Source organism: Triticum aestivum, chromosome 6D, assembly GCF_018294505.1.
Source record: "Triticum aestivum cultivar Chinese Spring chromosome 6D, IWGSC CS RefSeq v2.1, whole genome shotgun sequence".
In the NCBI taxonomy this organism is placed as follows: domain Eukaryota; kingdom Viridiplantae; phylum Streptophyta; class Magnoliopsida; order Poales; family Poaceae; genus Triticum; species Triticum aestivum.
In genome coordinates, this window is record NC_057811.1 from 456,034,316 (window position 1) to 456,057,390 (window position 23,075).

Genomic DNA, 23,075 nt, shown 5'->3' on the forward strand with positions numbered 1-23,075 from the left:
CATCGTTGGTCACTGATCCGGCCGCATCCCGTTCGCCGGGGGAAAGGGAGTGCGGTGGCCTCTCTCTCTCTCTCACCATTGGTCACTGATCCGGCCGCATCCCGTCCGCCGGGGGAAGGGAGTGCGGTGGCCTCTCTCCCTCTCACCGTTGGTCACTGATCCGGCCGCATCCCGTCTGCCGGGGGAAAGGGAGGAAGTGCATCGTTTCTCCGTTTGACGGCACCGAGGCAGCACGTCCCGATCTGCGGTACACGTCGTTCTCTCTGACCAAGCTCTGGCGCGGCAGGGCCTACGCCACCTGCTCGCAGATTCCGCCCGCCGCCGCTCACCTAGTTACATCCCGATGACCTCCAGGTATCCCCTCCGGCCTTGCTCCACTGCCCGTCTTCCCACGTCGCTGCATGTGGATCTTCCATAGTTCTATGCCCAAAATGTAGCTCGTTCGGCGTACTTTCCATATTGCATTCTCGTCCTCACACCGTTTTAGACAAACACAACCGTGTTGTTATCTTCCCTTAGGACAAGGAATATGCTTCTTTTTTGTCGTTGCATGTGTCATCAACTGTTATTGGCCAGTAATTGTTTCCTTTCTACTCGTTGCTATTGCGACCTTTTGGTGAACTGCACAATTCACTTTTTTCTTAAGAGTGTTTTGTGCAGTTGTACTAAAATGTCACACGGGCAACGTCTCTACATTTCAGTGCGACTGCACAAAGGGAGATGGGTTTTGCTCTATCCTCCTCATCCAACTCCGAGCCTAATCTTCTCCAACTAGTTAGTCTTAAGAGAGACTGCAAAGGTGACCGGCTTCTATTTGTGTGTTTATTGTTTCACCAGCAGTCCTCTATTATCGTAATCACACTTAATATCTTTGGAACAGGGACGCTCAGCTCTATTTTAGTGGAACTGCACAAAATGATCGGAATGTTGCATGCTCCAGACAACTACTTTTTTCCCAACATGCCTTGTTGATTTAGACAGAGCTGGGGGACGTTGCTGCCAATGAAAGCATGGATCAATTTTAATTTAACACCGTCTCACAACTCTGTCTTCAGTTGTGATGTAATTATTAGCTCTGATCTGCTAATAATTGACATGCATTAGCAAGGAAGTTAGTTTTTTATTGTTTCCGAAAGAGCATCGATGGCATGACACGCGAAACAAAAGCTGAAAGCTCACACCATTGTACAATTTCATGTCGCTGGAAAATTATTTGTATAGTACGTCAATTATGTAAACAAATGATGGAAGCTTGATAGCATTGCCAGAAGCCTCTTCATCATCTGGGTCCATGTGCCATGCACAAAATTATACTCCTTCGTTCCTAAATATTTGTCTTTTTACAAATTTCGAACGGGCATATTTTAGAGTGTAGATTCACTCATTTTGCTTCGTATGTGTACTCCCTCCGTTCCTAAATATTATATTCGTCTTTCTAGAGTTTTCGACAAGTGACTACTGAAGGAAGTATGCCCTAGAGGCAATAATAAAGTATTATTTATTTCCTTATATCATGATAAATGTTTATTATTCATGCTAGAATTGTATTAAGGAAACATAATACATGTGTGAATACATAGACAAACAGAGTGTCACTAGTATGCCTCTACTTGACTAGCTCGTTAATCAAAGATGGTTATGTTTCCTAGCCATAGACATGAGTTGTCATTTGATTAACGGGATCACCTCATTAGGAGAATGACATGATTGACTTGACCCATTCCGTTAGCTTAGCACTCGATCGTTTAGTATGCTGCTATTGCTTTCTTCATGACTTATACATGTTCCTATGACTATGAGATTATGCAACTCCCGTTTACCGGAGGAACACTTTGTGTGCTACCAAACGTCACAACGTAACTGGGTGATTATAAAGGTGCTCTACAGGTATCTCCAAAGGTACTTGTTGGGTTGGCGTATTTCGAGACTAGGATTTGTCACTCCGATTGTCGGAGAGGTATCTCTGGGCCCACTCGGTAATACACATCCCTATAAGCCTTGCAAGCATTGTAACTAATGAGTTAGTTGTGGGATGATGTATTACGGAATGAGTAAAGAGACTTGCCGGTAACGAAATTGAACTAGGTATCGAGATACCGACGATCGAATCTCGGGCAAGTAACATACCGATGACAAAGGGAACAACGTATGTTGTTATGCGGTCTGACCGATGAAGATCTTCGTAGAATATGTGAGAACCAATATGAGCATCCAGGTTCAGCTATTGGTTATTGACCGGAGAGGTGTCTCGGTCATGTCTACATAGTTCTCGAACCCGTAGGGTCCGCACGCTTAACGTTACGATGACGGTTATATTATGAGTTTATGTGTTTTGATGTACCGAAGGAGTTTGGAGTCCCGGATGAGATCGGGGACATGACGAGGAGTCTCGAAATGGCCGAGACGTAAAGATCGATATATTGGACGACTATATTCGGACTTCGGAAAGGTTCCGAGTGATTCGGGTATTTATCGGAGTACCGGAGAGTTACGGGAATTCGCCGGGGAGAAGTATTGGACCTTATTGGGCCATACGTGAATAGAGGAGAGAGGCCAAAAGGAAGGAGGCGCGCAACCCCCCTCTGGTCCGAATTGGACAAGGGGTGCAGCCCCCTTTTCCTTCTCCCTCTCCCCCTCTTTCCCTCTCTCCTACTCCAACAAGGAAAAGGAGGAGTCCTACTCCCGGTGGGAGTAGAACTCCCCCCTTGGCGCGCCCTCCTCCTAGGACGGCCGCCTCCCCCCTTGCTCCTTTATATACGGGGGCAGGGGTGCAGCCCATGGACACACAATTGATATACGATATTTTAGCCGTGTGCGATGCCCCCCTCCACCATATTACACCTCGATAATATCGTTGTGGAGCTTAGGCGAAGCCCTGCGTCGGTAGAACATCATCATCGTCACCACGTCGTCGTGCTGACGAAACTCTCCCTCAACACTCGGCTGGATCGGAGTTCGAGGGACGTCATCGAGCTGAACGTGTGGTTAACTCGGAGGTGCCGTGCGTTCGGTACTTGATCGGTCGGATCGTGAAGACGTACGACTACATCAACCGCGTTGTGTTAACGCTTCCGCTTTCGGTCTACGAGGGTACGTGGACAACACTCTCCCCTCTCGTTGCTATGCATCACCATGATCTTGCGTGTTCGTAGGAAAATTTATGAAATTACTACGTTCCCCAACAGTGGCATCCGAGCCTGGTTTTATGCGTTGATGCTATGCACGAGTAGAACACAAGTGAGTTGTGGGCGATATAAGTCATACTGCTTACCAGCATGTCATACTTTGGTTCAGCGGTATTGTGAGATGAAGCGGCCCGGACCGACATTACGCGTACGCTTACGCGAGACTGGTTTCACCGTTATGAGCACTCGTTGCTTAAAGGTGACCGGCGGGTGTCTGTCTCTCTCACTTTAGTTGAACCGAGTGTGGCTACGCCCGGTCCTTGCGAAGGTTAAAACAACACCAACTTGACAAACTATCGTTGTGGTTTTGATGCGTAGGTAAGAATGGTTCTTGCTAAGCCCGTAGCAGCCACATAAAACTTGCAACAACAAAGTAGAGGACGTCTAACTTGTTTTTGCATGGCATGATGTGATGTGATATGGTCAAGACATGATGCTGAATTTTATTGTATGAGATGATCATGTTTTGTAACTGAGTTATCGGCAACTGGCAGGAGCCATATGGTTGTCGCTTTATTGTATGCAATGCAATCGCCCTGTAATGCTTTACTTTATCACTAAGCGGTAGCGATAGTCGTAGAAGCATAAGTTTGGCGAGACGACAACGATGCTACGATGGAGATCAAGGTGTCACGCTAGTGACGATGGTGATCATGACGGTGCTTCGGAGATGGAGATCACAAGCACAAGATGATGATGGCCATATCATATCACTTATATTGATTGCATGTGATGTTTATCTTTATGCATCTTATCTTGCTTTGATTGACGGTAGCATTATAAGATGATCCCTCACTAAATTATCAAAGTATAAGTGTTCTCCCTGAGTATGCACCGTTGCGAAAGTTCTTCGTGCTGAGACACCACGTGATGATCGGGTGTGATAGGCTCTACGTTCAAATACAACGGGTGCAAAACAGTTGCACACGCGGAATACTCAGGTTAAACTTGACGAGCCTAGCATATGCAGATATGGCCTCGGAACACGGAGACCGAAAGGTCGAGCGTGAATCATATAGTAGATATGATCAACATAGTGATGTTCACCATTGAAACTACTCCATCTCACGTGATGATCGGACATGGTTTAGTTGATTTGGATCACGTAATCACTTAGAAGGATTAGAGGGATGTCTATCTAAGTGGGAGTTCTTAAGTAATATGATTAATTGAACTTAAATTTATCATGAACTTAGTCCTGATAGTATTTTGCAAATTATGTTGTAGATCAATAGCTCGCGTTGTTGCTTCCCTGTGTTTATTTTGATATGTTCCTAGAGAAAAATTATGTTGAAAGATGTTAGTAGCAATGATGCGGATTGGATCCGTGATCTGAGGATTATCCTCATTGCTGCACAGAAGAATTATGTCCTTGATGCACCGCTAGGAGACAGACCTATTGCAGGAGCAGATGCAGACGTTATGAACGTTTGGCTAGCACAATATGATGACTACTTGATAGTTTAGTGCACCATGCTTAACGGCTTAGAATCGGGACTTCAAAGACGTTTTGAACGTCATGGACCATATGAGATGTTCCAGGAGTTGAAGTTAATATTTCAAGCAAATACCCGAGTTGAGAGATATGAAGTCTCCAACAAGTTCTATAGCTAAAAGATGGAGGAGAATAGCTCAAGCAGTGAGCATGTGCTCAGATTGTCTGGGTAGTACAATCGCTTGAATCAAGTGGGAGTTAATCTTCCAGATAAAATAGTGATTGACAGAATTCTCTAGTCACCATCACCAAGTTAGTAGAACTTTCTGAAGAACTATAGTATGCAAGGGATGACGAAAGTAATTCCCGAGCTCTTCGTGATGCTGAAATCGACGAAGGTAGAAATCAAGAAAAACATCAAGTGTTGATGGTTGATGAGACCACTAGTTTCAAGAAAAGGGCAAAGGGAAGAAGGGGAACTTCAAGAAGAACGGCAAGCAAGTTGCTGCTCAAGTGAAGAAGCCCAAGTTTGGACCTAAGCCTGAGACTAAGTGCTTCTACTGCAAAGGGACTGGTCACTGGAAGCGGAACTGCCCCAACTATTTGGTGGATAAGAAGGATGGCAAAGTGAACAAAGGTATATTGGATATACATGTTATTGATGTGTACTTTACTAGTGTTTATAGCAACCCCTCGGTATTTGATACTGGTTCAGTTGCTAAGAGTAGTAACTCGAAACGGGAGTTGCAGAATAAACAAAGACTAGTAAAAAGCAAGGTGACGATGTGTGTTGGAAGTAGTTCCAAGAATGATATGATCATCATCGCACACTCCCTATACTTTCGGGATTAGTGTTGAACCTAAATAAGTGTTATTTGGTGTTTGCGTTGAGCATGAATATCATTTGATCATGTTTGTTGCAATACGGTTATTCATTTAAATTAGAGAATAATTGTTGTTCTGTTTACATGAATAAAACCTTCTATGGTCATACACCCAAGAAAATGGTTTGTTGGATCTCGATCGTAGTGATACACATATCATAATAATGAAGCCAAAAATTGCAAAGTTAATAATGATAGTGCAACTTATTTGTGGCACTGCCGTTTAGGTCGTATTGGTGTAAAGCGCATGAACAAACTCCATACTGATGGGATTTTGGAATCACTTGATTATGAATCACTTGATGCTTCCGAACCATGCCTCATGGGCAAGATGACTAATACGCCATTCTCCAGAACTATGGAGAGAGCAACAGATTTGTTGGAAATCATACATACAGATGTATGTGGTCTGATGAATATTGAGGCTCGTAGCAGGTATCATTAATTTCTGACCTTCACAGATGATTTGAGCAGATATGAGTATATCTACTTAATGAAACAGAAGTCTGAAACATTTGAAAAGTTCATATAATTTCAGAGTGAAGTGGAAAATCATCGTAACAAGAAAATAAAGTTTCTACGATCTGATCGTGGAGAAGAGTATTTGAGTTACGAGTTTGGCCTTCAGTAAAAACAATGTGAAATAGTTTCACTACTCACGCCAACTGGAACACCACAGTGTAATGGTGTGTCCAAACATCGTAACCGTACTTTATTAGATATGGTGCAATATATGACGTCTCTTACCGATCTACCACTATCGTTTTGGGGTTATGCATTAGAGACAGCTACATTCACGTTAAATAGGGTACCATCTAAATCCGTTGAGACGACATATTATGAACTATGGTTTGGCAAGAAACCAAAGTTGTCGTTTCTTAAAGTTTGGGGTTGCGATGCTTATGTGAAAAAGTTTCATCCTGATAAGCTCAAACCCAAATCGGAGAAATGTGTCTTCATAGGATACCCAAAGGAGACAGTTTGGTACACCTTCTATCACAGATCCGAAGGCAAGACATTCGTTGCTAAGTATGGATCCTTTCTAGAGAAGGAGTTTCTCTCGAAAGAAGTGAGTGGGAGGAAAGTAGAACTTGATGAGGTAATTGTACCTGCTCCCTTATCGGAAAGTAGTTCATCACAGAAACCAGTTTCTGTGACGCCTATACCAATTAGTGAGGAAGTTAATGATGATGATCAAGGAACTTCAGATCAAGTTATTACTGAACCTCGTAGGTCAACCAGAGTAAGATCCGCACTAGAGTGGTACGGTAATCCTGTTCTGGAGTTCATGTTACTTGACCATGACGGACCTACGAACTATGAAGAAGCGATGGTGAGCCCAGATTCCGCAAAATGGCTTGAGGCCATGAAATCTGAGATGAGATCCATGTATGAGAACAAAGTATGGACTTTGATTGACTTGCCCAATGATCGGCGAGCCATTGAGATTAAATGGATTTTTCAAGAGGAAGACGGACGCTGATAAGTAGTGTTACTATCTACAAAGCTAGAATTGTCGCAAAATTTTTTTGACAAGTTCAAGATGTTGACTACGATGAGAGTTTCTCACTCGTATCTATGCTTAAGTCTGTCTGAATCATGTTAAGCAATTGCCGCATTTTATGAAATATGGCAAATGGATAAACAAAACTGCATTCCTTAATGGATTTATTAAAGAAGAGTTGTATATGATGCAACCAGAAGGTTTTGTCAATCCAAAAGGTGCTAACAAAATATGCAAGCTCCAGCGATCCATCTATGGACTGGTGCAAGCATCTCGGAGTTGGAATATACGCTTTGATAAGTTGATCAAAGGATATAGTTTTATACAGACTTGCGGTGAAGCCTGTATTTACAAGAAAGTGAGTGGGAGCACTACAGCATTTCTGATGAGTATATGTGAATGACATATTGTTGATCGGAAATAATATAGAATTATTCTGCAAAGCATAAAGGAGTGTTTGAAAAGAGTTTTTTCAAAGAAAGACCTCGGTGAAGCTGCTTACATATTGAGCATCAAGATCTATAGAGATAGATCAAGACGCTTGATAAGTTTTTTCAATGAGTACATACCTTGACAAGATTTTGAAGTAGTTCAAAATGGAACAGTCAAAGAAAGAGTTCTCGCCTGTGTTACAAGGTGTGAAATTGAGTAAGACTCAAAACACGACCACGGTAGAAGATAAAAAGAGAATGAAAGTCATTACCTATGCCTCGGCCATAGGTTCTATAAAGTATGCCATGTTGTGTACCAGATCTATTGTATACCGTACACTGATTTTGGCAAGGGAGTACAATAGTGATCTAGGAGTAGATCACTGGACGGCGGTCAAAATTATCCTTAGTGGAATAAGGATATGTTTCTCTATTATGGAAGTGACAAAAGGTTCGTCGTAAAGGGTTACGTCGATGCAAGTTTTGACACTAATCTAGATGACTCTAAGTCTCGGTCTAGATACATATTGAAAGTGGGAGCAATTAGCTAGAGTAGCTCCGTGCAGAGCATTGTAGAGATAGAAATTTGCAAAATACTTACGGATCTGAATGTGACAGACCCGTTGACTAAAATTATCTCACAAGCAAAACATGATCACACCTTAGTACTCTTTGGGTGTTAATCACATAGCGATGTGAACTAGATTATTGACTCCAGTAAACCCGTTGGGTGTTGGTCACATGACAATGTGAACTATGGGTGTTAATCACATGGTGATGTGAATTATTGATGTTAAATCACATGGCGATGTGAACTAGATTATTGACTCTAGTGCAAGTGGGAGACTGAAGGAAATATGCCCTAGAGGCAATAATAAAGTATTATTTATTTCCTTATATCATGATAAATGTTTATTATTCATGCTAGAATTGTATTAACCGGAAACATAATACATGTGTGAATACATAGACAAACAGAGTGTCACTAGTATGCCTCTACTTGACTAGCTCGTTAATCAAAGATGGTTATGTTTCCTAGCCATAGACATGAGTTGTCATTTGATTAACGGGATCACCTCATTAGGTGAATGACGTGATTGACTTGACCAATTCCGTTAGCTTAGCACTCGATCGTTTAGTATGCTGCTATTGCTTTCTTCATGACTTATACATGTTCCTATGACTATGAGATTATGCAACTCCCGTTTACCGGAGGAACACTTTGTGTGCTACCAAACATCACAACGTAACTGGGTGATTATAAAGGTGCTCTACAGGTGTCTCCAAAGGTACTTGTTGGGTTGGCGTATTTCGAGATTAGTATTTGTCACTCCGATTGTCGGAGAGGTATCTCTGGGCCCACTCGGTAATACACATCACTATAAGCCTTGCAAGCATTGTAACTAATGAGTTAGTTGCGGGATGATGTGTTACGGAACGAGTAAAGGGACTTGCCGGTAACGAGATTGAACTAGGTATCGAGATACCGACGATCGAATCTCGGGCAAGTAACATACCGATGACAAAGGGAACAACGTATGTTGTTATGCGGTCTGACCGATAAAGATCTTCGTAGAATATGTGGGAACCAATATGAGCATCCAGGTTCCGCTATTGGTTATTGACCGGAGAGGTGTCTCGGTCATGTCTACATAGTTCTCGAACCCGTAGGGTCCGCACGCTTAACGTTACGATGACGGTTATATTATGAGTTTATGTGTTTTGATGTACCGAAGGAGTTCGGAGTCCCGGATGAGATCGGGGACATGACGAGGAGTCTCGAAATGGCCGAGACATAAAGATCGATATATTGGACGACTATATTCGGACTTCGGAAAGGTTCCGAGTGATTCGGGTATTTATCGGAGTACCAGAGAGTTACGGGAATTCACCGGGGAGAAGTATTGGGCCTTATTGGGCCATACGGGAATAGAGGAGAGAGGCCAAAAGGAAGGAGGCGCGCAACCCCCCTCTGGTCCGAATTGGACAAGGGGTGCAGCCCCCTTTTCCTTCTCCCTCTCCCCCTCTTTCCCTCTCTCCTACTCCAACAAGGAAATGGAGGAGTCCTACTCCCGGTGGGAGTAGGACTCCCCCCTTGGCGCGCCCTCCTCCTAGGCCGGCCGCCTCCCCCCTTGCTCCTTTATATACGGGGGCAGGGGGGCACCCCATGGACACACAATTGATATACGATATTTTAGCCGTGTGCGGTGCCCCCCTCCACCATATTACACCTCGATAATATCGTTGGGGAGCTTAGGCAAAGCCCTGCGTCGGTAGAACATCATCATCGTCACCACGCCGTCGTGCTGACGAAACTCTCCCTCAACACTCGGCTGGATTGGAGTTCGAGGGACATCATCGAGCTGAACGTGTGCTGAACTCGGAGGTGCCGTGCGTTCGGTACTTGATCGGTCGGATCGTGAAGACGTACGACTACATCAACATCGTTGTGTTAACGCTTCTGCTTTCGGTCTACGAGGGTACGTGGACAACACTCTCCCCTCTCGTTGCTATGCATCACCATGATCTTGCGTGTTCGTAGGAAATTTTTTGAAATTACTACGTTCCCCAACAACTACATACGGAGCAAAATGAGTGAATCTACACTCTAAAATATGTCTATATACATCCGTATGTGCCAGTCCATTTGAAATCTCTAAAAAGACAAATATTTGAGTAGTCACTCGTTGAAATCTCTAGAAAGACAAATACTCCGGAGTATATTTAAGAACCGAGGGGGTAGTGCACAACCGCATGGGAGACTCAGCCCGGTCGTTGCGCCGCATTAATAGTGAGTAATGAGCAGTCAAATCATAAGCCCCACCTTTCCCACTGTAAGTTGCTCTGAAGAAGCAACCATCAATATGCTCTTCTTTAAATCCGCTCATACTACTCCATCTATCACTGTTTATACAGCGCGCTTCAGAAAAAAAATCTGTGGGACCAAGGCGACTAGCGATCGGCCTGAAAAATAGCATTGGTAGTTATAGCACGGCGTCTATTACTAGAGGGAATAATGCGTACACACATGCATGCAGTGCTTCCACCCCGGGTACACACATGCATGCACTTACTCCACTCCGTAGTAGTACAGTACATGGAGAGAAAATTGTGGACTTGATTGCGGTTACCAGGCCCTAATTAATTGAGCATTAAACCAAACGCGTCTAAAGTCTCTCTGGTGGTGGAAATGCATTGAGAGAAATGCATCATAATGAAGCGCGCCCTGTAAACTGTGACGGAGGGAGGAGTAGTATGAAGGTGCAAAACCAAGTACGCGTATGGCCAGTCGGTCAACGCACCTCCTCTTGGCATATCACTGACATGTGGGACAGGAGTGTGAGCAAACCGATCTTAATTGACGGCAAAGAGCCAACCCGCCGTTCCTTGAGAGAGACGAGGAGCGAGAACACACAGACGGGCTCGCACAGAGGCCAAGATATATTCGAGCATGGTTGGTTGATCGACATCATTCGTTACATGTTAGGCTGCCGTTTTCCGCCCTTCTCCGGAATAAACGTGTACTTTATCAGAGATAAAAAATAATAGTATAGACGCTTCACCATGCGGTTCTAGTAGTAGTACTACTCGTACTACTGCGCTTGGCTCTTCGCCTCTTCGTGAAGTCGAACAATGATGGTACTCCGCATGTTGGGTACAACAGTGTATGCCTCTGACAATCTGACACCGAATGGACTGATGCATGTCCACCGAGGGTAGGTTGCATTAGTCAAAAGGCATAAGCGAGCTTCACCTTGTCCTGCAAGCTTCTCCTCGTTCTGCGAGTTGACGGGACACACCAAAAAGTAGTGCTAGTCCATACTCCCTCCTTTCCGGTTAATATGGCTTAATCTTTTTTGCGGGTAAATGAGAGAGCTTTATTCATATATAAGCATTCTTAGGACGATCAGCAAAGACACTGGTCACTAGGAAGCCAGGTACCCCACAAAAAAAGAAGTAGGAAGCGAGGTGTTTCATCAAGCCAGCTCTCGGCCACATTCAAAGTGCAGCAAGCACGGTTCGCACGAAGATGCGCCGCATGGTTCGCACGAAGATGCGCCTGCTGACCTGTTTACATTGCGCTTGGCTGTTCGCCTATTTGGGAAGTCGAACAATAATAGCACTAGTAGTATAGTGTATGCTTCTGGCAATCTGACACCGAATTAACTGTTGCACGTCCACCGCCTGAGCGAGGGAGAGCTTGCATTAGTCAAAAGTTTCTCCTTGTCCTGCGAGCCACCACGCGCAAGCTTCTCCCATCCTGCAACCTTCTCCTCGTTCGGCAAGTTGACGGGACACAGCAAAGTAATGCTAGTCCATACTGCCTCCTCTCCGGTTAATATTGTCTTAATTTCAAACGAGATAAATACACTGTCTGTCACTGTATATTTGTAAAAATACGGTCAGTGGACTTCATAATACGCTCATTGCGCTCAATATTTATATTTTCTGGTGTTTATACGGTCACTAGCTCACCCTGACTGAGTATGTGTGTGCATGCACATGTAGGTTGAGCACTTGAGCGTGACCGTGTGTGTTCCGTCGTGTGCTCGGACATGCATGCATTAGGGCGTCGCGCGCGTTTTTGCGTCCATGTGTACGTGTGACTGTTGCATACACGTAGGGGGAGTACGTGTAGGGGCCACTAAGGAGCAGTCAAATCACACGGTAAGTTAGTCGGAAGAAGCAACCATCATTTCACTCTTGAATGACACGTAGGAATATAAAATGGTTGATATGGAGAGAAAAAGAAAACCACTATATATACACTAGCAGGAGCCTAAGCTACAAGCCTGCTTGCTTAGGTTGCTCTCTTCACAAGCATAGAATGACGGGCCTGATCCCGCAGCTGGGGGAAGGGAACAATGTTCTGCATAGACGCGGTCGACATCGGCGAGGGAGAAAACCCACAGTCGGTGCGTCCCAATCGGGGGTCACCACGGTATGGGCCGATGCCGCATCCCAACCGCCCTTCTAGCTACAGCCCGACGTCCCAGGTAGTCCATCTTCCTTTTGGAGCCGGCTTGCTCCACTGCCGTAGCTCCATCTCCATGTCGATCTTTCTCTACTTCTACCGGCTTCTACTTGTGATGAGTTTATGTCTCATGAACTAGTGCCAATACTATTATTCTAATCACACTTCTTCAATATCTTTGCCATCAGGGATGCTCAGGTCAATTTTAGTGGAACTGCACAAAAGCATCGTATGATCCGAGGGTGCCAGCCGTCTTTCCTTCGACAGGTTCTACCTGGCCAGGAAATTAAATCATGTTTAGGGTTTAGGGTTTAAGTCATAGTGACCCCATCAGTAGTTTTTCTTTCGTACACACTCTCACAACTTTTTTCTTTAGTTGTGAAGTAAATATTGGCTATGATCTGTGAATCATTGAGATGCATCAGCATGCGTGTTAGTTTTCCTTTGTATTTGATGGAATGTTGTAACGGGGCAACCTTGGAATAGGAATGAAAATGGAGTGGAAAGTTTCCGTTTTTCCGGAGAAAAAATGGAAACGGAGAGAAACCAACGTTTCGTTTCGTTGGATCGCGCCATTGAGCAAAACCAACGTTTAAATCACGTCTGTCGTGTTAGTGTCTCACCCTCCTCCACTGCTCGACCCCACACGGTCGCTCGGCATGCCACTCACCGCAAACCGAGTATACGATAACTTTCCCGCCTGCTTGTTGATGGATCGTGCCATGGAGTACTAGCACTACTGGAAGATATTGATAGTTGGGGGAGGACAGCTAGCTGTAGCATGGACTCCCAAGAACTTTTTACATGCTTGTTGTAGCCGGCTATTGCGACCTTTGAACGCGGAGCAGCCGTGTGCACCCGGAAGCGGTGCGGGCGACGCTCTCTCGGCCGGCGCGCCGCTTCAATGCCGGCGCCAGTGAGAGGTCGCGTCCGCTCTGGCCGGGCATGAATGCGGCACTGACTGTTTCGGGCGGGAAGCACGCGCGGGTGATGAAGAGGGTTCGGGTTGGTTAGGACCGGCCGTGGCAGCGGTCCGGACGTGTGCAAACAAGAGATGTTGTATGTTAATATTGCTGCGTATATAATTAACAACGTAAATAATGTGCCAGTTGGACAAATATGATTGGATATGGAGATGGAAATGGAATTTTACGTAAACACGGATATGCATGTCTATGTCTATGTGTGTGTGCGCGACGACTCTCGCGACCTGGAAGCGGGGGCGTGTTTTTGATCGAGTTTTCTTTCTTGATACGTTAGAAAAATTGTCCGCCAGTTTTCGTTTCTCTTTTCCGGGAACGCGCGTATTCTATTTAAAACCACTGCTATGGAGAGATTTTTTTACTCCACTATAGCCTCTTGTTTGATAGAGTTTCTCGCGTCTCGCTCTCTCACCCTCTCCATATCGAAACAAGATGACAGCGTCCACTCTATCTCTCTCCTCACCGGTGGTCACAGATCCGGCCGAATCCCGTCCGCTGCGGGAGGTGAGGAGGTGCAGCGTTGACGTTGCCGCCATCGGCGATGGAGGAAGCCGATGCGCACCGTCTTCTCGGAGCCGGCGCTGGCGCCGACGAAGATCCTCCACGCCCTTGTTCGCTACCGTCGTGTGGGCAGATCCCGCCCGCCCACCTAAACGACATCTCGCCCACCTGAGGTATAACTTCTTGTACTGGTCCAGCTCCCCAGGTCGCTGCGTGCGGGTTTTCTTCTATGCGACTACTCCCCAGCTCCCCATGCATAGTAGCCAGGGTTCGTCGGCTGGTCCAACATCACCTACTAGTACTATTATAGAGGAAATGCCACTCGAAAAGTTGTCCTGATTTATGCCTCGGTGGAGGTATACATGTTGTTTCGACAAAAAGTACATGGTGGTTGCGCGGTCATTGTCCATATGGTGGTAGTACTATCACTGGTTAAATGAAGAAATGCTTTTTTTCTCGGGTATCCTGGTTTAGTTCCCATCAAGATAATTATGATGCTTCTGTTTGTTGGTGTACTTTTCATTAATTCTTATTGACAATAGAGATGTCGTTGCTAACCCTTTTTTATATTTTTGGAAATAGCGATGTGTGTCTCCATACCCGGGCATGTCTTCCTCAATTTTAGTGGAACTGCACAAAATTGGATGGCCATTGTTGTTCCGCCTCACTGTCCTCTGCCACGTGGTTCTTCCTTCCTCGAGCTTGATTACTGAGAAGAAACAGACCACAGTGAGGATTTGTCGAACTTCATAGGTGCCTCACCCAAACTTGATGCCAAATGGATGATGCATCACCAGGATGACCTATCGATGCTCATGGTTGCGCCTCATGGTTGCGTCGGCTGGTGAAAGTGATCGATTTTCAATGCAAAACAACCTGTCTTCCATTAGTGCTCTTTGCTTGTTACGCACAAAGATGATATCCTTCGTCAGTTCACCTTGGTTGCGTTGGAGACGTAGTCGTCTTTCACGTTGGTGCAATTTTATCACATAATTGGCTATGAACCAAATGTTTCCTCAAAGAAGGATCGACATTGGTACTAAGAGCATAAGTTTTGTATTGATTTCTAAGCCTTCTCACAACTTTGTCTCCAGCTCCCCTGTAATTTTATTTGTCCAGCTATTAACTTTGATTTAAAAAATGGTGTGGACTAAAAACCCGGATGGACGTAGTAGCCCTCCATTTTTATTTACTCCGCATATTAGATTTGACTGAAGTCAAACTTTGTAATACTCTCAAACCTTTCTGATAATTGAAATTAAAATTCTTTATTTGTACACACTCTCACACGTTTCTGATAATTTGGCGCATGTGTGGTTGTTCACTTAAGGGAGGGTAGTGTAACACACGTGAAGGACAGGAAGTGCGACCAGGACGCGTGGGCGTGGATCGTTAGTTCATCGGAAGTAGTACTAGTTTTCTTCACTGTACATTAAATAAAGAGTTTCGTTTCGTACTTACACAATTTAAAACGATTGTTATGGAGAGAATAAGAAAACCACTCCACTATATATTAGTCGTATACACGAGAGTACTATATGGACGCAGCTTCATTGACTTAGTGCACCTGCCCTTGGATTTATGACAGGTGGGCCCAAAATGTGGCTGGCTCACCTGTCATACAGCCAAAAGAAGGTGCAGTGAAGGCACCGGAGCTCAGTCCTTACTACAGTAGTATATATATATATATATATATATATATATATATATATATATATATATAAGCGGGAGCCTCAGCGCACGTTCGCCACACTACATATATTTTACATGCTAGAGGCTCAGCGTGCATTTGCTAGGGTTTGCTATATTCACAGTCTCTCACCCTCTCTTCACCAGATCTAAACAAGACTGCGTTGGCCTCTTGTCTCTCTCTCCCCCCAAACAGCTGGTGAAGGAGGCGTTCGTATCCCGTCGCACCAGGAAGGGGAGGAGGTGCAACGTTCACTCTATCTCCTTCGGCGAGGGAGGCAATCCACTGCCGGCTGCGCTGTTCTCTTTCACCCAGCGCCTGTGCGGGAGGGCCACCGACCCCTTCTTCCTCGCTGCCATACGTAGTGTGGGTAGATCCGGCCTCCCACCGCACGCCTTGCCACATCCCGACGACCCTAAGGTATAAGTTTCTTTGAAACCGTCGTTGCTCTAGCTGCATGTGGATCTTTTTCGATCTGTAGTCGAATCTAGGTCTTGGTTCAAAGAGGAAAGAAGGGTGCGGTGGGCTGGAGCAAGAATCTAGGACGTGGTTCAATGAGGAAAGGAGGGGCGGAAAGTAGTATAGACTGGCTATCCAGCCGCTTTGTAGGTCAAAAAGGGAAAAAGGGGGTAACCCAGTACACACATCTGTAAGGAACCGATCTCTTTGTTGAAAAGGGAAAGAAACTGGGGGGTCGGGTAGTTTGTGCAGGACTAGATTTGCTGCCCTCACATAGGAAGAAGGTTCAAAGAGAACAAATATGGGACCAGCGCATATATGCTGCTTCGCTACATACTCTGCATCACCCATTTATACGTGTGGACGCACATGGTGCTGGCATGTCCCATACAACTATTTTGCTGTTGTTAATCTAAGAATGCCGCCGGAAAATTGAAGCAATGCCACTGTTAAAAGTAAATTACATTTTTTAACGAATGTTGTTTCAAGAGAATGTCTCTGTTAATATGAATCAATGCAACCGTTTTAGAAATGCTACTGTCCTACTTTGTTTTCCATCCAAGATAAGTTAGATGCTTCTTTCTGTCACCGTTTGTTTCATCCTCCTTTATCGGCAAGTAATTGTTTCCTTTTTTGCCTCTGTTAAAACAGGGCTATCGATTCAACTTGTTGCTATTGCGACATTTTGCTTCGCTACTCGAAACACTTATGTTTTAAGAGCATTTTGTGCAATTCAACTTGAATGTCACACCGGTGACTTTGCTTAATTTTGGTGGAACTGCACAAAAGGAGATCGAGATTCATATTTTACCTTTGTCGGTCTCATGAAAGGTCAGTACAGGCCTTCATCCACATGATTGTGCAGTGTGCTTTGAAATGTTGTGCTACTTGTATTGGTACTGTTTTAAATAAATGTTGAATTGAAGCTATTGTATTGCTGTCTTTTCCCATTAAGTAGTGAACAAAAATGGGACCAACCCAGACATGATGCTTGTTGCTTTGTTACAACAAACTCTGCATCACCACCTTTATAAGTAGATGGAAGCACATACTGTTGTTGCGCCCACTCTCCCCTGGAACTGTTTATGCTTTTCGTTAATATAATGCCGCTGGTAAAATTAAGCAATGCCACTCTCAAAATTAATTAACTACTGAATCTTAGTTCAAAACTGCAACATTTGTTAGGAATGGTACTATCCTGCTTTGTAGTTCTTTCTACATGTTTAACCAAGGTATTGTTAAGATAATGTCTCTGTTAAAATGAATCAGTTGCATTGTTTTAGGAATGGTACTTTTCTGCTTTGTCATTCTTTATACATGTTGAAACAAGGCATTGTTAAGATAATGTCTCAGTCAATATGAATGAATCACATTGATGGAGAATTGCTACTCTCCTCCTTTGTTTCCCATTAAGATAAAGTAGATCAGTAGATGCTTTTCTTCTGGGAGTACAAGTCATCAACCGTTATTTCTCAGTAATTGTTTCCCCCATACCTATTGTTGCTTACAGGGATATCAAAATTAAAGCTCGGTTTTATTCTGACTTCGATTTTAGTTGAACTGCACAAAAGGAGCCAATGTGTCCAAGGCAAACTGCTGCATTACTGGGTCCAGTTGGTCGTTCCACTTTGCAGAAAGAAGCAGTCACTGTTTGCGCTACATTACAAAAGGAATGACCGAGAAGCTTTACAGAGTATTATTAGACACCGATGACATGACTAGTCTGTAGAGACCATTGGCAATTTAACAACACGTGGAGTGCCCTGGGCAAAAAGTGCCCAAACAAGTACAAGAAGCTACGACAGGACTCCACGATCATAGGCATTACATATTTTGAATGGGAAAAGCTTGTCAAAGTTTAATCATTGATGTTAGCAAGAAGACGTTAGTTTAATATATTGGAATTGGAAAACCTTGTCAAAATTTTCTCATTGATGTTAGCCAGAAGACATGCATTTGATATTTTTGAGTGGGACGCCCTTGCTGTGAGCAGCGTTGAGTGTTTTTTCCTATTCCTGTGTTCAGTTTAGAAGTAAATAGTTACTCTACTGAGATATTCTTGTGTTAAGAGTTTGTTCTGAATATTGTCTATGTAATGCCAGGCCTTGTGTTTGATTGCAAAGTTGAGCTTGGAATGTTGTGGCATGCGGCATCACGAGCTGTTCACCGTGGCTCCTGAGAATAATGCTTCGTATTGTTTTGCATGTCGATCTAATGCCAGTGATTTGCTTGTTAAGAAGATCATCCTCTTCTGTTGTTTCCGTGCTTAAGAAGTTCATCGTCTGATGTTTCATTCATAGCCTATACGACAAGTTGGGTAGGTTAGACATGAAACCATATGATCTTCCGACCAACTCATGATATTAGGCCGTGATTGGATCGTCGTTTTCCAACCAAAACCGCTTGTAAAACTGACACTTGTAAATTAAAGCAGATGGTCTCGGGCGAAGGCGCTTGGTTGGTCGATTTCGACTAGTAAAATATCGGAAGTACTTCACACACGATAAAAACGCTGAACAACACTCGGACAATTGCTAATCCAGCCGTTAGCTGCTGTTTCAGCCTTGCCCATGGATGGCATGATACGCACGTCGTGCATGTATCGTCTGGTAATGTCGTCCATATAGCAGTGCTCGTAAAGTATACACTGGTCTCTCAAATTACACGCGTAACCTGCCGGTTTAACTTACAGACCTCGGGCCCTCGGTTTCATTACGCCTGTATTTTACGCGTTGTTTCCGATGACAAGTAAATTACACTTGTATGTTAATACAGGTTTGAAATAAACCAGAGCTCCCAAGCGCGGCCTTACCGTTTCATGCCGTCTCAGTTTCTCGAAGGTGCTCACAGGTGTCCGATGATCCTGGCTTCCTGAATGAGCAGCGGGCGCTGTATCAGACCATCCGTAGGGCTCGCGAGGCCCTCTCCGTTGTCCTTCGAGTTGTTGCGCTCGCCGTGGCGCCAAGCATTGTTAACATCATCAACGAACATGAGGATTCAGGAGATGACTTTATTTTGACTGGATGACACTAGGGACCCACTAGGGCCATAGCCGTACGTACGCAAGTGCCTCCTTATTATGTACAACTATTTTTTTTGCTTTCTCCTGGTTTCCTGACATCACGGTCCCAAACCATTGTCAACCTATGTAGTCAATATAAACGAGAGAATTGCACAAGGTGCGGCCGACAGCTGGGACCAAGCAGCTCGAGCAGTATTTGTGTTTTTGAGGCGTGAGCACTGCAGAGTTTTTCTTGGCGATGATTTCGTTGTTGTTCAGAGGGGAGCAGGGTATTAACTGGGCGGGCTGTGGCCCGTCTAGCCCAGGCCAGATCCAGCCCAGATACTAAATTTTTCAAGATGAAAATGGCTAGCCCAGCTATACGTCTTTTTGAGGAATACCCAGGCAAGGTCAACTTGTTATTCTCCGCCCCGCTGGGCTGCAAATCTTTCCTAGGAGGGATGCATTAGGCTTAACAAGAAAATGGGATTTAAAAAATAATAAATGGGATGTAATTATGAAAACTGGGCAGTAACTATAAAAAAATGCACCAAACACGAAATTAGTTTATAAAATATTATTTATGGATTTTGAAAATCTTAAATTTTCATTGTTGCGCGCGCAATGTTTCGTTGGATTTTTACGTAATACAAATTTATATTTAATCTGACTAGAAATTTCGGGATAAAAATATTTCGGATCCCATCAAAATGTGGGAAATTTTATTGAATTCTGTCTTCAACGGTTGGTTGAAATTATTAATCGTTGTCCTAGCTAAAAAATGGGCTGTAATTTTAACAAACTATAAATGGGCTGTTGTAAATTCCATTAGAATTCAAAAATGGGCTGTACATTCTTACAAAATGCAAATGGGCTATAAGTTCTCTGCCACACACTTGTGGGCCTACTAAGTGACGCGTCCCCTAAAAAAATAAGTTGACGCGTATGCAAGGCTTTGTCAACTTATTATAGTCAACACACGGTTCTAGCAGCAGTGGCTGTTGGATGTCTATCCAACGAATGTCGTGCTTCTTCTTCAATTTCGGATATTCTTAGCTTCGGCCACCCAAAAAATGATTCCTCCCCTGACATCCGGGGCGCACCGTTTCGGAGGCTGACCTGTGGGCCTACTAAGTTGGAGCGTACCAAGGGCTTCGTCAACTTAGTCAATATAAACGATTCTAGCTTCAGTGACCGTACGATGTCCATCCAACGGCCGTAGTGCTTCTTCAACCTCTGGTCTTCTTGGTCCAGCCGCCCAAAGCAGTGCCGGTCGTGCCGCCTGCTCCTGCCTCCCATGGCCGGCTGTGCTGCCGTGGAGGCCTCACCGCCCCATACTACTCCCACCGCTGGCCAGGCCATCCCTCCACTCACCCACACCCCATGTTATTCTGCGGCGACGGCAGCCTCACACTGCAGCCGAACCAGTGAACCCTCGTACTCCTCTCCGCGCGGGCTTCCACTGCTGCGTCTTCCCCGCCTCCGCGTCGTCCCCTTCCTAGGCCTCGCCGTCGTCCACCGCCCTGGTGCTCTCGGCGCGGCGTGGTCAACGTGGTCAACGACCGACTTCCATCGGAAGAGTACTGTATGTGGAGAGGCTGATAGCTAGGTCCACGGCGGCCGCAAGGAAGTGCCTCCTTGTTACGCGCAAAATAATTATTCCTCCACCTGACAGCGGGGACCCACTGGACGGGCCACCAGTATTTTGCGAAAAAAATCATTTCCCCCTGACTGCTGGGACCCACCGGACGGGCCACCGTATTTCGCGAAAAAAACGTTCCCCCCGCGGTCAGCTCGGACCCACCGGAAGTGCCTCCTTATTACGCACAAAAAAATGAATACTCCCCCGGCTAGCTGGGACCCACCTTGTTGGGAGGCTGACTTGTGGGCCTACTAAGTATACGGGGACGAAGGGCTTTGTCAACTTAGTCAATATGAACGATTCTAGCTCCAGTGACCGTACGATGTCCATCCAACGGCCGTAGTGCTTCTTCAACCTCTAGTCTTCTTGCTCCAGCCGCCCAAAGCAGCGCCGGTCGTGCCGCATGCTCCTGCCTCCCGTGGCCGGCTGTGTTGCCGCAGAGGCCTCACCGCCCCCTACTATTCCCACCGCTGGCCAGGCCCTGCGGCGACGGCAGCCTCACACCGCAGCCGAACTAGTGAACCCTCGTACTCCTCTCCGCGCGGGCTTCCACTGCCGCGTCTTCCCCGGCTCCGCGTCGTCCCCTTCCTAGGCCTCGCCGTCGTCCACCGCCGTGGTGGTCTCCGCGCGGCGTGGTCAACGTGGTCAAGGAACGACTTCCATCGGAAGAGTACTGTACGTGGAGAGGCTGACAGCTGGGTCCACGACCACAGCCCAGTTTTTTTGTGATTTGCCAAGTAAGTCGCTTTGTCAGGCCTGTTGGGCTGCAAATCTTTCAAGACGAGGAGAGCTTTCATTCGGCTGGCCGAGAAAATGGCCCATCAGTAATGAGAAATGGGATGTACATTTTTAAAACACATCAAACCGGCAATTAGTTTCAAATATCATTTTTTTTTCATTTCAAGATTTTAAATTACATTAATTTTTATGCGTGGAGAATTTGTTGGATTTTATATTGATATACATTTATTTTTAAAATCAGTTTGAATGTGAGTCGAAATTTCGGGATTAAAAACAGTTCGGACCCCACCGAAATATGCAAAATTTCGTATAATTTTTAACCATGGCCACAATATGGGCTGTAATGCTAACAAAAAGAATATGGGCTCCTAAAAAAACCTTAAGAATTAGCAAATGGGCTGTAAATTATTAGAAATAATGGCAGATGGGCTGTATGCTGTTTTCCACATATTTGAGGCTTTCCTAAAAAAAGGTTGACGCACAAGCATTGACGGTTGGATGTCCATCCAACGGCCGTCGTGCTTCTTCAATCTCTGCTCTTCTTGCTCCATCCGCTCAAACAAGAGCCGGCGGGACTGCCTGCTCCCTCCTCCCCGCGGCCGGCTGTGCTGCCGCGCAGGCCTCACCGCCCCACCGTACTCCCATCGCTGGCCTAGCCATCCCTCTACTCACCCACACCTGCTGTTATTCTCCGGCGACGGCAGACGAACCAGTAAACCCTCGTACAGTCGTACTCCCCTCCGCGTGGGAAACAACTGCCGAGTCTTCCCTGCCTCCGTGTCGTCCCCTTCCTAGGCCTCGCCGTCGTCCACCACCGTGGTGCTCTCGGCGCGGCATGGTCAATGTGGTCAACGACCGACTTCCATCGGAAGAGTACTGTGCGTGGAGACGCTGACAGCTGGGTCCACGGCCGCAACAAGGAAGTGCCTCCTTATTACACGCAAAATAATTATTCCTCCACCTGACAGCGGGGACCCACCGGACGGGCCACCGTATTTCGTGAAAAAAACGTTTCCCCCCTGACTGCTAGGACCCACCAGCTACACCTTTGCACGCAAGGAAGTGTGTCCGGGCGAAAAAAGATTCGCCCCCCTGACTGCTGGGACCCACCAGCTACATCTTCGCACGCAAGGAAGTGCCTGACAGTCGGGACCCACCTGGTCGAAGTGTACGTAGCGTTGTCATTCTGGTCGCGAATGTGTACGTACATATATACTGGTGGATGTGGAGGCGCGCACGTGTCGTAGTAGAGGCGCGCACGTAGCATGTACACATACGTACAGCGGCCAGGGTGCAAGAAAGAAAATACGGCCACGTATGTGTACATACGGGCGGGGTCTCGAACGCCTACTCGCGCATACGTACGGCGAGGGCTCGTTGACATGGCTGGGTCGGAACGGAGAAACAGCGTCGTCGTCGTGTTCATGGGGAGGCAACGGAATGCGTCGTGTTCATGGGGAGGCAACGGAATGCGTCGTGTTCATCGGGAGGCAACAGAACGCGTGGGAGCCAACCGGCTGGGTCGGAACGGAATGCGTGGTCGTGTTCATCTGGAGGGCTTGGACGGAACAGGCGATGGAAACGAGGCCTGGCGTACCGCACAACGGAGGAAACGGGGTCCTGTTGATCGGGAGGGGTGTGGCG